The sequence below is a fragment of the Acinonyx jubatus genome, chromosome A1 (assembly GCF_027475565.1).
Source record: "Acinonyx jubatus isolate Ajub_Pintada_27869175 chromosome A1, VMU_Ajub_asm_v1.0, whole genome shotgun sequence".
In the NCBI taxonomy this organism is placed as follows: Eukaryota; Metazoa; Chordata; class Mammalia; order Carnivora; family Felidae; genus Acinonyx; species Acinonyx jubatus.
In genome coordinates, this window is record NC_069380.1 from 162,259,566 (window position 1) to 162,278,057 (window position 18,492).

General features: G+C 34.7%; 1 long non-coding RNA gene across 1 annotated transcript in view; it reads left to right on the forward strand.

Moving 5' to 3' along the window:
• The window catches only part of LOC113593225 (uncharacterized), a 76,234-nt gene that overhangs the window by 30,206 nt on the left and 27,536 nt on the right, over positions 1–18,492 (forward strand). The window contains exon 6 of the long non-coding RNA XR_008299991.1: positions 4,032–4,200. This is a non-coding gene — a long non-coding RNA (uncharacterized LOC113593225). The remainder of the gene's footprint in view (positions 1–4,031; positions 4,201–18,492) is intronic.

Genomic DNA, 18,492 nt, shown 5'->3' on the forward strand with positions numbered 1-18,492 from the left:
CTTCTTCTTAGAGAGCCCCACAAATTATACAAACTTCAGGCCTCACAAAAATCTGGATCCATCCCTAAATATCACATTATTCCACTGCTTAAGTCACAGTAATGTCTTGCATGATTTCATATTGCAGCATATTCCATTTTTATTGCTGGGGATATTTAGGCATCTTTCAGATAAACATCAAGCCTGGTTAGAAATCAGTCCTGTTTCCAGCCAAAGCTTGAAAGCAGTAAGTCAGTCTGTCTGCAAAGGTCAGCGATGTTTGGATCCTTTTCTGATCTTTTAGTCAGGTTCCAGGAATCTGGTACCTTTCTCCTGTTTGCTGTCATTGCCTGGCCTATTCTAATGACTAAGTCACTTTCTTGTTTCCCTGAGACCCTACCTGGGATATTTGTTAGGGAATATAATCTCAGAGCTATAGCAAAGGACATACTACTTAGGGAAAGCTTTGACTCAAGTCTCTACAAATACTAGACGTTGGATTACTTTAACATACACAGCAACAACAAAACAACAACAATGGCAACAAAAGGCAGTATTGCAAGAATGTAGAGTAGCTTGAGTGGAATCTGCAAGGTAGAAATGAAGGAAAGAAGGGAGCTGACTTGCTAAGAGATGAGTAGAAGAGGATGGAAGAGTAAGAGATGGTTTGTCAGAGAGGGCACTAGGACATGGGAGGGCCTTGGTAGCTAAGAATGAGAATTACCATTTATCATAACTTGCCCTGACAGCGTCAGAGAATATTTTTGATATTCTTCCTTAAGTGAACCCCTAATATGCTTTGAGGTCTTATAAGTCATAATAAAAAAAGGCTCGTATCTGTTTATGGATAATGGAAGTATTTAGGACTCAAAGCATATTGATAGTACATGAATAAAATTATCTGTAAATTTCTTTTGGTTAAGGTTATAGATAATTTATTACATCACTTTTTCACTCCCTCTGCCAATTGTTCTGCATTAAGCATTTTGTTATTTTTTTAATTAGGAGAAAACAAAACTATTACTGTTAAAAAGTGTTTGGAAAAAACATAAAATTAAACACAAAAGATGGACCCAAAGAACATATACCAATTTATTTACAATGATTATCTTTAGATTGTTGAAATATATGGGTTTTAAAAACATTACATTATTATTATTTTACTTTGTGTCTGTTGATTTGTCCAAGTTTTCATATCTTGGTTTATATTATTTTTGAATTAGGAAAAGGAATAACATTATAAAAGGAAAATACGGGAAGAAATATTCTGAAATTTTAAGAGTGATTATACTTAAGTAGTACTATACACAAAGATTTCCTTCTTTTGACATTTTCTTTTGAACAGTTTCTATAATGGAAACTGTTAGCATTTTAATTTTATCTAAAATAAGTAAACATTCTAAATATCATATATAATTATTTTTGTGTATAACTATTTCTAGAAGAGCAACCATCTTTTCAGAAAGCTATATTACATTGTTACTTACCACATGTTCTTAATAAATAACTGGCTTATTTCCTATTATGCATATCTTTTTGATAATATCTATTTTGAACACCTCATAAATTTTTTTGAAGTATTGGATGAATTCATTGCAGGATACAGTAAGCATAAAGTTAACATGAATTAAGAATTAAATAGTTATTCATTTCCTCTGCAATAGTATCTCAAACTTCTTTAATTTTAATAGTGGCAATGTGATAATAAATGAAAATATTTTCAAGACTGATTCTATCGATAGCCACTCACAAGTGATTAAATAGAAAACCATAGTCTGTAGTTACTAAATTATAGTTTGATTCCCTTCAAAATAGTTATTCATCTTGGTTGGCTACACTAGTAGAATTTTGTTTAAGACTCTAAGACTTGAATTAGAAGACAGAAGTGACTTAGTCTTGCTTTAAATTCTTGTTAATATAGTACAAAAAGAAAGGACAACTAGTCGAAGAACCAAAATGTATATATCTTAATCCTAAAAGTGCTATCACTTCAAAGAGAATTACAGCACTTCATGGAAAAAGGCTTGCATTGTTATTTAAGTCCATCCATTCATTTCAACAGGATTAAAATAAATGATGCACTTACCTTACATAGCATTGAAATTCGTGATGATAAAGGAAAGGGTGAACTTCACAGTTGCAATGTGCAAGATTTAAGATTTGATGGAGGGATTTACTTCTCAAATTGTCATTGCCATTGATTGGATTTACTAATCAATGAGCAAGAATTGACTGAAATGAGAAGCTGTGCCTAAAACTGGTAAATCTATATTTCATATTTTACTTTTGCCTTTTGAAAGACAGGGCAATTTTGATCAGTGACTGAGATAACATTACATATGAACCTCCAAAATTGATATCCTGGATCTTTCCCCAAAGCTGCTTCAAAAGCACATCTCAAATGTTTTTTTTTTTTGAAATCTATTCATCTGGAAATGTTTTTCTAAAATAATATTTTATAGTTTTAGATTTTATTTTATTATTTTTAAAAATTATTTAATGTTTATTTATTTGCTTTTGAGAGAGAGAGAGCACAATCTGGGGAGGGACACACACACACACAGAGAGAGAGAGAGAGAGAGAGAGAGAGAGAGAGAGAGAGACAGAATCCAAAGCAGGCTCTAGGCTCTAAGCTTTCAGCACAGAGCCCAGTGCGGGGCTCAAACCCACAATCGGCAAGATCATGACCTGAGCTGAAGTCAGATACTTAACCAACTTAGCCACCCAGGTGCCCCTCTAGTTCTAGATTTTAATCATGCCTTGATTCTTCTGACCTTATAAATTCATCTTTGTAGTTCTACATTTTTATAGCCTTTGACATAACTTTTTGCTTTTGTTTTTATTGTCTGAGCTATGTTTTCAATGATTAGTATGATTTTTTTAGGCCATCAATCCTAATTAATCATTGAAATTTTATATTATACAAAAATGTCTGATCAATTAGATGACATTAATCACAACTACTGTATGTATTGCGATGAGTTGGCAGTGGTTTTACACTTAAAATAATTATTTTAAGCTAATTCATTTCCTTTTAGAAAATACATACATGACTACTAATCATATTACTCTGAGACTGCATTGACCATTACTTATGGTAGCCATGATAGCAAAAACTATTCTCTAAAAACATTTTATTTTACTGAATTTCTGTTTGGTGGGATGAAAATAGTTTGTAAATAGTAGTGATGGTTGCAACACATTGTGAATGTAACTAATGCCAAGGATTTGGGCCTTTACCGATGGTTAAAATGGCATATTTGATACCATATATTTTTTAATATAATACAACTTTTAAACACCCAAGAAAAAAATTAAATTCTGTGTGCTATGCACTCAAAAGTAACATTTGGAAACATTAGGTGTGGGACAAGAGACTGTCACTATATCATAACGGGCTGGTGTAGAAGATTCAGATTTCCATTTGAAATTTTAGAAAAGGAATGGTTGGGAATGTGCTCTCATCGGGAGCATTTTACCCAGTTCAACATGGTTACATATGAACTTGACTTTCAGAATCCTCTGGAGTGACTCTGTGACAATTTCACTGATAGCTTTGAAATTTTCCATCTGATTTCATCAGCAAGAGGTTTTAGGGTGTTCCTCTCCAATATGGAGGTTGAGATGGTGGGCGACTTGATCCTTTTATTGCTGTTGGCCATTCTCTCCCTCCCCTGCAAGAGTCCCCAGTTCTGCACTGCAACTGAGTGCTGCTTAGAGGCATGTGGGGGAGCCCAGGAGTGTGACTCCCACATCCTCTTAAAATTCTGTCTTTCTGTTTGGACTAGTCATCCCAATCCTCAAAACCATCCCTGAGAAATGGGAAGGGAAAAGCTCAGGGTGAGAGAAGTGGGATATTTCAAAATTTTGCCAAAAACAGCAAGACCGGAAAATCCTTGGCAAAACAGAAGAACTGGCTACTTTAACACCTTTCTCATTCCTGAGATCCCCTGTTAACTGCGGTGCTACCGTCCCCAAAGGTTCTGTTTTTGCAGGTGGAAAAGCAGTTGGAGCAGCAGCACCTTCTCTCCAACTCAAACATTCTTTTCCAGGCCCTCTGTGGAGCAGCTTGCTCCGGTGAGCGTGCATTCGGCTATCAAATCCCAGGAGGCCCATTAGACCTCAACCAAATGACAGCCCGTAAAGTTCCTCGGAGTGAAGAATTAGGTTGAGCTGTTAACCTTCCCCATGCAAAGGACAACAAAGAAATTCTAGTAAGAGGTAAAAGGACAGAAACTCAATTTACTGTTTTACTATTAAATTCTCATCTCTCGCTCACAGAAAAAAAATGTGTTCGCTTTCACAGCCATTTTCCTTTGGCGCTTGGCATAGGAGTCTACCTGCAGCAGCCTCTGCTTCTCCGCCATTTATTATCCCATTCCTGCGTGCTGCCTACTCCACTCAAGCACCTTCTATAAAGTGATACTGCCTAAGCTGAAGTGCTAAAATCTGCCTGCCCTAAATGGGATATGAAAATGTGGGAATATTAGCCCTTAAACAGTAGGCTAGAATTTCTTTCATCCATCTATCCCTAAGGCAAACTGGGTTTTAAAGCCAGAATCACAGGTTGCCTTTTGCTTTGTAAATCAGCAGTTGGATGTGTAATTGGGGTTTTTTTTTTAAATGTCAAAATGACTCTTGGGTGTTGATTTGGCAAGTGGAAATAACATAGAAAGGCTGTATAAGTAGTTTTAGAATGGCAGTTAAAATCTCATAATCTGACTTTAACAATTGATTTTGCTCCAAATTTCCATATTGGTATTATTCAGCTTTTGGCTGAGGATCTGGAAATGGAACTTTTCCCAGTGAAACTTGGACTAAACCTAATATTGAACTTATCGTGTTCATAGTTTGGGTAGGTAAATTTTATACATCTAATTTGCAGACCAGCTTATAGAAACAGGAGATGAAAAGCCCATTTCATTTATTCCCCTGGTGGGGTGGAACATTTTCTTCCAATATGTTTTCCAATTTACTTTTGAAATTTATGGAGCTTAAGAAAAGTACCATTCCATTATCTAATAGTTCTTGCTAATAGGCAGTTTCCTTAAATACCCAGCCTAAATTTTCCATTGCTCATCTGACTTCAAATCTTCACCATTTTCCAATCTTATGGATTTTATAATTTAATGTTTGCTAAATCCTTAGTTAATAGCCATTCTCAAGATTGTGATTTAAAAAATGTATATTAAGTGATTTTACTCCCTTAAAAATTCTATAAACTACTGATTGAATGTGCAAAACATTTATGCCCTATTTCTAAAAGAGTGAAACGATTCACAAACTATTACTCTGGATAGTGAGAGATGAACCTATTTCTTCTGCCTTGCTAAGAGAATTGTTTTGCTTGGTTTGATGCTACCAAAGTATATTTAAGAAAGAATAAAACGTGAATTGATCGTGTTTGTGGTTATTTTCTGAGGTTGAGCCAAGAAAGGTATATATGGAAGGACATAATACATTTAACAGAACTGGAGAACAGCAATCTCTTTCAGTCACTAGTAACCTGTGGGGTGTTTAATCATTGACCTACCATCAAAAGGCTGCATCCTTCATTACCAGTTCACTGATATCTTTGGACCTTTTAGTCCACTCACATTTCTGCTTTTATATTAGGTGTTGAAAATCCACCTTTACTAGACTTATCAATTTGGCTGCTGTACAGATAAAAATTGTTGCAAATGTTTTCTGAATGTTCCTCTTTATAATTAATTTCAGCTACTTGGTAACAATAGCTACAATATATTGAATACTTACTAGGTAGCAGGTGTTATTTGAGGTGCTTTGTCTTAATTTATTTATGTAGTCTTGTCAGAAATCTTGTTAGGTATATTTGTTAGCCCCATTTCATAGGTGAAGGAAGTGAGGTACTGATTAATTCATTTGCCAATGTTTTCACCACTACACCAAGGCAAAACCAGGATTAGTTTCCATGTATTTAGTCTCCAGAGCCTATGCTTTTAACCACATTTCCATGATGGTCAAAATGCTATGTGAATATGTCTACTATTAAAGAATACTTAACAATAGCATTTATGGAGTATTCTTGCCAAAAGGATTAAATCTGAGTTCTATTAAGCTTTTAGATCCAATTTCCAATTTAACAGGAAATATGACAGAGAAAAGTGTTAAGGAACCCACATAGATGCTGTTGGTGAAATTCACACTATGGGAAATAGGGTAGTTCAAGGAATCTATTTTCATCAACAAATAAAACTGCAAGGAGAGAGCATATGCATGTTAAAGGAGTTGAAATCTAAAGGTTGAAAAAGACCTAAGAATCTGTACTCCCATGTTCATTGCAACATTGTTCACAGTAGCCAAGAGGTGGAAACTACCTAAATGTTCATCATTAGATGAGTGGATAAAGAAAATGTGGTATATGTAACATAACGGAATATTATTCAGCTTTACAAAAGATGGCAGGAAATGCTGCCATGTGTGACAGTGTAGGTGAATGTGGAGAACATTATGCTAAGTGAAATATGCCATGCACAGAAGGACAAATACTACATGGCACTACTTATATGAGGAATCTAAAGTAGTCATATTTGGAAGTAGAGAGGAGATTGTTGGTTTCTGGGGCTGGGGAGGAGGAGAAACAAGACAGTATTAATCAAAGGGTACAAAGTTTCAATTATACACAATGAATAAGTGGTAAAGATCTATATGGCATAGAGCCCATAGTTAACAGTGCTGTTGTGTATACTTAAAAATCTTTTAAGAGAGTAGATCTTATGTTAAATGTTCTTATCACAAAATATTGATAAATAGGGCAGAAGGAAACTTTTGGAAGTGATAAAAATGTTCATGACATTGATGCGGTGATTGTTTCACAGGTGTATACTTATCTCCAAACTCATAAAGTTGTATCCTTTGAATATGTATATATTTTTGTATGTCAATCATACCTCAATAAAGTGGTTTTAAAATAAAGTAGTAGGTTTAGTAAATTTAAGCCACCAGTAACAATAGCATTAAATACATTTTAAAAAGAAAAAGACTTAAACATATACCAACTAGTAACTATGTAGGGATTTTTATTTGGATTCTTATGCAAGAAAAAAATTTTAATTAAGACATTGATGAGACAATAAGAAATTTGATCACTGACTGGAGATTTGGTAACATTACCAAATTATTGTAAATTTAAAAATTTTTATTCTTATTACATTTTTTAAAATGTTTATTTGTTTTTGAGACACAAAGAGAGAGAGTGTACAAGTGGGGGAGTGGGCAGAGAGAGAGAGGGAAACACAGAATCTGAAGCAGGCTCAAGGCTCTGAGCTGTCAGCACAGAGCCCGACATGGGGCATGAACTCATGAACTGCGAGATCATGACCTGAGCCGAAGTCGGACGCTTAACCAACTGAGCCACCCAGGTGCCCCATGAAACTTTTAAAAATTAAAAGTAAAAAAAGACAGAAAAAGAATAATTGATGACAGTCTCTTCAGTCATTTCAAAAAAACTGTGATTCGCGTAAAATTAGTTACTACATAAAAGTGAGTCAAAAGGTTTTAAATGCTTGTGGTTTTAGGTTATGAGCTGTCATTCTCATATTTGAATTAGCTTGTTTTCTCTCATGAAGAACCCAGGAAAGCATTATTGTGACTTTAAGGAACTAGAGTGGGAAAATTTGTTTTCAAAAGGAGCTGACAGCAAATAAAAAGATCAGATTTACTTCAGAACAGAATATGATCAGATTTACTGTAAGTGGCACTCATTTACTAAAGTGATTAAATTATAGTCAGGATGTACCCGAAGTACCCACTTCAGTAGACAGACAGGAATATATTTAGGAAATATAGAATATTGCAGTACCTCTGTGTTTTATCCTTCACAAACTACTCTTATGTTTTCAAGATAGTAGAATACACTACCTGTGTTTTCAGTGCATATTTCATTGGTGCTTAGAATATGAAACTTGTTGCAAAGAAAGATCATATTTTTCTTAAGAAAAAACTGATCAAACTTTGTTAAAGAAAAGACTTTATGTGCACTGCTAATTTCTTCTGTAGATATTAGAAGATAAATATCCTAAAAATGGTGATCCCCGATTTAAAAGAAAAAAAAGGTAGTATAATCATGAAAGTTAGAAAATGCCACATATGGGAATAACTTCAGCCACAACAGAAGTGCTAACTTTTGTTGGTAATGCCTGGCTGACTTCCTTCAAGCAAGCGTAACTATATGCTTTGGGAAAACCATGCCCTACTGGTTATTACATGTATTTTCCTTCAGGAATGGCAGAAATAACTGCACTTAAAATTAAGTATCAAAGTAAGAGTTTCAAAATATATAATCTGTCAAAAATCATATTTTGGCCTTTAATACCCAGAAGGAAATCATTATGAATTTATGGGGCCAGAGCCATAAATATATATAACATCTGCAGTATACTATGCTTATGAGAACTACTTCATCTCCTAGATTAAGGGTATATTTATTGCATTTGAGTATAGTTAAGCAGCATCCTTCAAAACGTCATTTTACTGTAGTCTCATTTCTCCACCATAAATTACCAGCATTTGCAACATAATAGATAATTTGAGAGGTGTGAGGCTCCTGATCCCCCTGTTTATCTTTGTTTTCTGTGATATAAATGATGAGTTTACACTTTCATTCAACAGTCTGCCGGGAGAGGAATCAGATTGTGGCTAAAGCATGTGCCGGACAAAATGTCTATTGCACTGCATGGCACAACCTGACTGCTGCCAAGCATGGGGGGGTGAGTAGCTATGTTATACCACATCAGTTCATGCCAGTCATTTCAATAGGTTTTGTGCATTAATACATGGTATGCTGGTTTTCTAGATAACATGACAAGATTTTAGTGAAATCCTTTTCCGGGAAAATGCTAAGACCCCCTGATTATCTAAAATATTTTAAGTTAAATATTCCACTTTATTTTTTTTTTAGGTGTTCATGGATAGATAGAAACAGGAGTCTTTTGCCAAAGATACTTGATTTCTAGGAAATTCAATGTTTACTGGTTGTATTTGGTGTGTAAAGCATTTTTTTTAGTATGATTTTTAAAGCAGTTTTTTATTTATGATGTTCTGGGCACTGTTTTATGTGTTCTATTTATCCTAGAAAGATAAGGTATTGTGAACTTTAGTTATTTGCTTTGGACACAAAGATACTTTTCTACTAATTGTGACCCATTTTTTTTCTCCAGAAAATAATGGTTTCGAGTTTGAAATAATTATTAATTTATTTATATTACAAAAATTATGATTCTAAACAAAATCATCTTCTAATATCTATATATACCTGGGAAATGAACAGTTAGTGGTTACATTATGCAGTCAACATGTTTGTGATGTTTTGATGTATCCCTCAGTGTCACCTGTAAAATCGCAAAAAATAAAAGGATGAAACAATTGGATGAAGATTTTTTTCCTACCTTAAATAGTTTCAAAATGCAAATATATTATGAACTGAGTGATGAGAGATGCTATCATTGCCTTCATCATTTTACACAAAGTTCTGATTTTATGTCCCTTTCATAAATACTAAAGGCTGGAAAAAGCAGTGATTTGCCTCTTTTTAGTTTTCTTAATTCATAATTTCCCCTTGAAAAGCCGATTCCCCTTGAAATGTTTCTGCACATTCCAAACAAATATTTTGCTTCACAATCAACCATTTGCTCATCCCAGAGTGACTATTATTTCCTTCCTGGTTTACAACTTTTCTAGCTGTGTAACTATTATTAGCACCTATTTTTACTCTAAAATAGTCTGGATTAGAAAATAAATCATATGGTCAATCTAGTCCACACCTGTGTATATAACTACTTCAAAAATTCTAGTTGACTTTAGAAATACGCTGTGTATGAAATGAATTGTCTGCAGTTACAATCTGAGTTGTGATTTGTGATGGGATTCAGGATATTCTCCCCGCAAATATGTCAACTTAGCACACTGAATATTTTAAGCTGAAGGAATTGGAGAAAACAAGCAGAAGCAGTGTGTTCACCCTAGGACCTTTCTCCCACCTTCTCTGAAATAGGTTAGAAAACCCTCATGTGATATGCCTTCCCTATTCCAGAAGGAAAGGAGCATCCTTATGAAGACCAAGGATGCTGAGGAGAATACCAATAAACTTTCCTTGCTAATAAGTTTCTCCACTTTATATTCCTTGATCTATCATATTTCTCCATGACTGTCTACTCTTCATCAAACCTGGCATAAAAATACTCATGTTTGTTTCTTGGGGTCTTCATTTCCTTATGAAGGCTCCCGTGTCCCATAAAACTTATTTTAAATATATTTGTGTCCTTTTATTTTGTCAGCTTCTTTGTCAGTTTTACTTTCAGCCCCAGCAAGGAACTCTAAGAAGGTGGAGGAAAACTTCTTCCTCCCCTACATTTGTGTTGCCATTTCTTTGAATGTCAGGATACAATAAGAAATGCTGCAAATTTGAAGGGCTTTAAATTAAGTATGGCTTTTAAAAATCATATTAGAAAATATGAATCAGAAATTCTTACATTAAGCATTCAGACTTAATTAATTTTGGAGAAAAGTAGAATATAATATGTTGTAAAAAATACATGTGGGCAATAGTATGTTGATACATAAGTGTATGGACAGGAGTTTCTCAAAAATGAAAGTACATTAGCCTGACAAATACTTCGACAAATATTTGCTCTGAAGCAGTCTGTTCAGCAATGTCATCTATGTAAAATACTAAAAAGTGGATAGAATTTAAAGTATTACAATGTATTTATTATGTAAATTATATTGGAAAGTTAATATTATGCATATATATGTTTTTAATGGGTCAAGTACAGCGCCTTAATTGATCAATGGGGAAATCAGCTTATGACATTTAGATTCACCTATGACCTCATGTAAAAAAGGAGTTCTTTCCTGTGCACTTTTTAAGGACATTGGACTAGCATCAATTATCTGGGGAAATGGAAAACCCTGAACTGACACTTTAAAGGATAAAGAGCCTTTTAGGCACCTCTGAAGTGTGTTTTTGTAAACCATGCAGATTGATGCAATAGCACCCTGAATGTAACTTTCAGAATGAAATATGGATAATAATTAGGTAAAATGTTATTTTGAGATTTTAATTCCCAAATGGTTTATTGCTTTTATGTTTTAAATTCCAGTGCCCTTGTAGGTCCAATTAAGATGCTTAATTGAAGAATTCCAAGTAAGCAGACTGCCTTGGCACCAAGAGGGGATTGTGCCTGGTAATGATAGCTCTGAATTGGATGGAAAGAATAGTCACAAATGTTAGCAGAGGAATATATATTTAGTAATGTGACATGTATTTTCCAAGCATAAATAACATCAAGCTTGAGAATCAGAGGTTCTATGGTAAACTAGAGTGCCCTTGTTTTCTTTTTTCTGGTCTAATTTTTTTTTTAATTGAAGTATAGTTGACACATATGTTACATGAGTTTCAGGTGTACAACATAGTGATTCGATAAGTTTACATTTTATACTATGCTCACCACAAGTGTAGCTACCATCTGGCACCATACAACACTACTAACAATATCCTCAGGTCTCATTTAAACTTTCCATTCCTTCCACAATCACTTCATTCTGAAGCAATGGATAGGAATACAGCTAGCAGTGGCAAATTTTAACTTATTAACATTATTTTCTGGTTATTATCTTTAGATCTGTTTGAAATGCAGGATGAGACAAGCCATTGACAAAGAGTGTCACTACTGGACACTCTTTCCAAAGTAGATTTATTAGAACAATCAATGCTTAGGATGCCTGGCTGTCTCAGTTGGTTAAGCGGCTGACTCTTGATTTCAGCTCAGGTCATGATCTCATGTTTTGTGAGATCGAGCCCCATGTTGGGCTCTGTGGTGACAGCACGGAGCCTGCTTGGGATTTTCTCTCTCCCTCTCTCTCTCTGCCCCTCCCCCACTTATTCTCTCTCTCTCTCTCTCTCTTAAAATAAATAAATAAATAAATAAATAAACAAACAAACAAACAAACATTATAAAAGAAAGAAAGAAGAACAATCAATGCTTTAGTTTGATTAAGAGCACTAGAGAGAATTGCATACACATATTTCATTTTAACATGCACATTACCACCCAAGTATACGTGGCCTTATATTGAACCAACCCATTGTCATGATGCACTTCAGCTCTTTTGTGTAGGGACTTGTTTATTATTTTACATGTTTTCTGTCATATACACGTGGAGGCAGATGTTTTCTGTACTGTGGATGAATACCATACAACACATGGCAGAAAGTGAATTACTTGTGCAGCATTTACATTTCTCTTATAGACTGTGTGACTATAATTGTGTTGTGCCTTTAACATTTCTCTGTTATGAATTATATTTACATTTTATTTGTAGTTTATTTGAAAATAATGGAAGAAAGGGTAATCACTAATAGAATATCATTAATTTTTATAGAAGGAGTTTAGATCTTTATGCATGATGATATCCATTCTGCATAAAGTTCTAAACTCCTATAAAAATTAATGATACTATATATATATATAGTATATATATATAAAATGAATAATATATAGTGTATATATATAAATATATATAAATAAATATATATATATATAATGAATAATACTGGAGTGGAATATAGGGTCCAAAGATATTTTAGTAATATTTTTTAGATTATATTTAACTATGGGTTTGTCAAACTATATGATGAGAAACAAATGAGAAAGTAAAATTGGAAGTAGACGTTTCTGTTTCTGTAGATAGTTACCTTATGAGTACTTTCCTTTTGCGAATAGCAAATAATCATAAATAATTATCTTCCTGTCCCCACTGCCCTGCTTGCCTTGTCTAAAACTACCTCTTCAGTGTTGAAGGTCATCCATTTTTCTATCCATTGCATTTTAACCCAACACTCAGACCAACTTCTGTCATTTCCATATACTACTCTTCTCTGGAAGAAGCACCATTAGTGCTAAAGTTCCTCTCACTGACTGGCAAGTATCGTTGGTGCTTAGTCCCCAGGCAAAAACAATCTCTGCCACATATACCACATATAAAATTCGTGTCCTAGCTCAAGGCAAATAGCTCATGGGGCAGAAGGCGACACTAAATGCACATTTGTATGTTACAGGACTGTCTCTTGGTCAAATGAAATCTTGATTATTGCTGATTTCCATATTCATTTGTCTTCTGATTCACACATTTCAGAATCATGTATCTGAACTAAACAAACACTGCTCATGTTCAAATATTCTATATTTTCAAGAAGTTAACATATATTGAATTAAATCACTCTGTATTCTATGTACTTCGTGAGGGACAAAAGCTAGAGAAACAATTATCATGCTTTTGAAGCCAGTTTATACAGGTATTTCTGCTTAATTTATATGAGGAGTTGAACTGTGAACTTTTCTTCCTGCGGGTGATTGTGTGCTTTTAAAATCTGTAACAAAAAATGCTAAGAATATACTTTTGCCACAGTTCAGACAGTTCCTGCTGGCCAAGCCACTCTGTCTGGCATAGGTTTGCATCTTCTGTATACTGTGCTCCAGGACTAGGAGTAGATGTAGTTTTGCTTCCAACAGGTGTTATGACAGAAATTTTCAAAATTGATGTATTTTTGTGGGACACAGCTTTCAAAATTTCAGTCTTTCTGTCTACTCTTTTTTTTGAAAACCGTACCCTCAAAGGAAATACTTTCTTTCAGCCTCCTGACTTAAATTATCGGTATTTAGTTAACGACTGCTATCAGACATTACCAAGACTCCTAGGAAGCAGCTTGATGAAATAGAATATAGAACATTGTGAAAAAATAGAATAAAAGGAGGGCTAGGAACATGGTGTATAGCAAATAAGAACTTTCATCCCAAATAGATTGCTTTAGTTTTTTGTTTAGATGGTTTTGGTAATGGAAAACTTGATCAGATGTACATACGATGCCTCTATTTTCAATGAGAGTAAATAATGCTTATTAAACATGATCTTTCTTTTGTACGAACTTGTATGTTTAGCTTCCTCACTTCAGAGACGGCAAAAATGTAACACATTTTTTCTTTTTAGCATAAGTTTTAGTCCACTGAAATATTTATTTGCCCTCCAGTACGAGTTGAATACTTTCCAGGTGCTAGCTTAATCAAGAGGGCATCACTACAGACAACTTCTGCCTTTTATCACTACACATTCCAAAGAGAAGGTAAAGTGTAAGCATCTGAGTTAAACAAATAATACTCAGGTTGAAATAGTGCTCTGCATGCTATATATGGCAGGCAGTGAAATTTGAATTGGCTTGTTCCTTATGCAATACTACAATGCCAAGATTTATTACTTTAATAGTCACATCTATACAAAGTATGTAGGTGTGAGTGTGTGTTTTGTGTGTGTGTGTGTATGTGTGTGTATTATATTTGGTGAGGAAATGTTGTTTACAGGATACTTCAATTGATACGCTATTGGGAATGTGTGTATAATTCTTTTTTTAGTATTTAATGGCTATATATATCTTAATTGTATTCATTTTTATTTTATTTTTTGAAAAATCTTTTTATTATCTTTTTTATTTATATTTTTATTCAAGTATAATCAACATACAGTGTTATATTAGTTTTAGGCGTACAACATAATGATTTAACAGTTCTATATGTTAATATTTAGTGCTGGTCACAATAAGTGTACTCTTAATCCCCTTCACCTATTTCACTTATCCCTCCCACCCACATCCCCTCTGGTAGCCACCAGTTTGTTCTCTATGTTCAAGAGTGTTTTGTTTGTTCATTTGTTTGTTTTGGTCTCTTTTTTCTTTGCTTATTTTGTTTCTTAAATTGTACATTTGAATGAAATCATGGAGTTTTTCTTTCTCTGACTTATTTCACTTAGCATTATACTCTCTGCATTCATTCATGCTATTGCCAATGGCAAGATTTATTCTTTTTATGGCTGAGGAATATTTCATTTTATATAACACTATTCTTTATTGATTCATCTATCAGTGGACACTTGGGTTGCTTTCATATCTTGTCTGTTGTAAATAATGCTGCAGTAAACACAGAGGTGCATATATCTTTTTTGAATTAGTGTTTTCATTTTGTTTGGTTAGATAACCAGTAGTAGAATTAATGGATCATTTGATAATCCTGTTTTTAATTTTTTTAAGACTATTTATTTTGAGAGAGAGAGAGCACTGTGCAAGCTGGGAAGGGGCAGAGAGAGAGGGAAAGAGAGAGAATCCCAAGTAGGCTCAGCACTGTCAGCACAGAGCCCAAAACATGGGGCTCAAACTCACCAACCATGAGATCATGACCCGAGCCAAAACCAAGAATCAAATGCTTAACTTACTGAGCCACCCAGGCACCCCTATTTTTAATTTTTTGAGGAATGTCCATGTTTTCCACAGTGACTACATGAATTGGCATTCCTACCAACAGTTTAAGAGGATTCCTTTTTCTCCACATCTTTACCAACACTTGTTATTTCTTGTCTTTATGATTTTAGCCATTCTGACAGATGCGAGGTAGTATCTCATTGTGGTTTTGATTTTCATTTCCCTGATGATGAGTTATGTTGAGCATGTTTTCATGTGTCTGTTTGGCATCTTTATGTCTTATTTGGAAAAATGTTTACTCATGTCCTCTGCCCATTTTTGAATTGGATTTTTTTTGTTTAATTGGTGTTGAGTTATATATTAAGTTCTTTATATATTTTGGATATTAACCCCTTATTAGATATCTCATTTACAAATATCTTCTCCCATTGAGGAGACTGCCTTTCTCATTAGAGAAATAGGCCTGTAGTGGTTTGTTATTGTTGTTGTTGTTGTTGTTGTTGTATTATGTATTTATGTTGTATTATGTCTTTATCAAGGTGATGGTGGCCTCATCGACTGAATTTTGAATCTTTCATATTTTTTGGAATAGTTTGAGAAGAGTAGGTATTTATTCTTTAAATGCGTGGTAGTGTTCATCTATGAAAACAGCTGGTCCTGGACTTTTGTTTGTTGGGAGGTTTATTTATTTATTTATTTATTTATTTATTTATTTTTTATTACTGATTTAATTTCATTGCTGATAATCAGTCTGTTCAAATTTTGTATTTCTTCATGCTTCAATTTTGGTATTGATTCATACCAAACGTATTCAATTTATATGTTTCTAAGAATTTATTTCTTTGTGCTGCCCCTTGTGTGGTTTTTGATGGTGAATGGGACCAACAGTCAGATCAAATGTCTGTCCCCAGCCCACTGTTCCAGCTGCAGTGGTACTGGTGTCTTTGGTTATCTGCCACTCTCCCCAGGGCAGAGGTCACTTCAGAGTGGTGCTGGTCACTATCAGGGCTTCTTGCAGAAAGAGAAGCGTCAGGAACCACTTTGGAGGGACTCTTGCTGAGTGGGGCAGGTTAGATGGGGTAGGTCTGCCTGGGCAGAGTGTGGCTCTTAACGAACCTGGTGGAGAGTATTTGTTCTGGTTTCCAAAGATGTCAGACTATCTAGGCTGGGGATGGAGGGAGAGAAATGATGCCTATCAACTCTTTTGTTTTTGGAGAATTCTCCTAAAGATCCCTACCCCTCCAGTGCACATTCTTAGATTAGTAAATAAATGTTCCCATAAAGCACAGGCACTTTTCAAACTGCTTCTTCTATGTGGAGTTGTTTGTTATGTGATCTCTTTAAGGGTGGTGACTCAATTTCCTATTGCCCTCTGACTTCCCAGACCTGAGCCAACTGATCTTTGAAGTATTTGAGTTAAGCCCCATTGATTGTAAAACCTGGCAAAGTTAAGCTCTACTGGTTTTCAAAGCCAAATACGAGAGGAACTTGTCTCCCAGTTCAGGTTCCCCATGTCTGGGATGCCTGCTGTGGGGTCTTTTCCTCTCCCTTTTCCATGTTTGTGGTATTCATCCCATTTGTGCTTAGTCTCCCTGGGATTTTGGGTTTTGACCACATCTCCCCCTCCTACCCTTTTAGATGTGGCCTCCTCTTGGTGGCTAACTGTGAAGAGTCTGTTCTGCCAGTCTTTGGGAAGTTTTCTGGTTTAGTTGTACTGATACAGCTGTTATATAGATGATAATATCCATGGAATGAGGTGAGCTTAGGACTCTTCTATTCTGCCATCTTCCCACGCTTCCATTCCTATAGCTAAATCATACACTGTAAAATAATTTTATGTTTGAATAAAAATTAGGTGAAGAATAACAAGTAAATTCCCCTTTAGAGCATCTTGTCTATAAAACATGCTTTTAGCCAAACCTGTGTTTTCATTTACATTAAGCATCCTTTTTAAACCATGAATTAATATCAGCAAATAAATTCCCACCATTTGAATTGAATTACTAACTTTAATGCTTTTGAACCAGAAAAAAAGGAAAACAAAATACTGAACAGTACCTTTCATAATGTACAAATCAGTTGCATGGGTATTTACTTTTCTGTTTTTAGAAAGTGCTAAGTCTCTTGTTTTTTGAAATTTTTATAAAAGAAGAAATGTGTATTATTTTTTATTCAGGTTGTTGAAAGTAAAATAAACAGCTTGACCTTAATAACTTTAACTCCTGTGTTAACTTGGTACGCATTTGAGAATTATAGGCACAGCTGAGTAAATTATAGGAAGAATAATTGGAAAAACAAGAACAACAGGTGACAATTTGGTCAGGCTGCCAAAATCCTAGATTATTAATTTATTTATCTATCTTTTTCCATTTTACAGTTTTCCTCTTGATATTGGATACTGTGCTCATTCCCTATTGCTCATTTTAATGAATACTTAACCACATAAAATATTTGTTCATTTCAAGGGAATTCCCCATGGTTTCAAAAAAGAATGCAGAAGCCATTTCAGAGCTTAATTAGGGAGATTTGGAACCTCTATGCTTGTTCAATCGATTTTATCACAAGTAAAAGCATTTTAACTATTCCCTTTGTCTACACAATCATTTGCAACCCAGCAAAAATATTCCATTCCTTCCACAGTAAGCTTAACTAAGCAGGACAGTCAGTTGGAGTGAGGTCAGACTGGAAAATGTTTTTAAAAGGGTTTTATAAACCCTTTAAAATTTTAAGTTAAGTTTTAATGAGCATTGCAGAAGAGTTAGATCCCCTGGGGGCAAATCAATTTTGAGTGTTACACTGCCTGTTCCTTCTAGCCTGTGAAGTACCACCTTAACTGACTTCCCCCTGGTTATGTTGAGCCAGATATTTCAGATGAAAGAATGCAAATATACAGCCTGTGAATTTCTCCCTTACCAAGGGGTCACCAAATCCTTGAGCCATTTTATTTTTTCAAGTGGTGAGAGGAATGGAATGGGTGGAACAAAGTAGTTGGCTATTTCAGCACTAAGAGAAGTGTGAGGTTTAAGGTGGGCTATGGTGGGTTGGGGAACCTGCTTTGGGAAATGTTCAGTCTTTTTTTTTTTTTCTTTCCCTTGGGACTAGATCAGCTCTTGGGATATAGTAAATTTGAGAGTCAGTCTGGGACCCACTATGGTTTAATGTGACTACTGAAGGATAAAGGAAAACTGCCTAATGAAGTTCAGAGGCCATGTTTACTTTCACTTTTTCTCTCAGATGTGTGTTGTTTT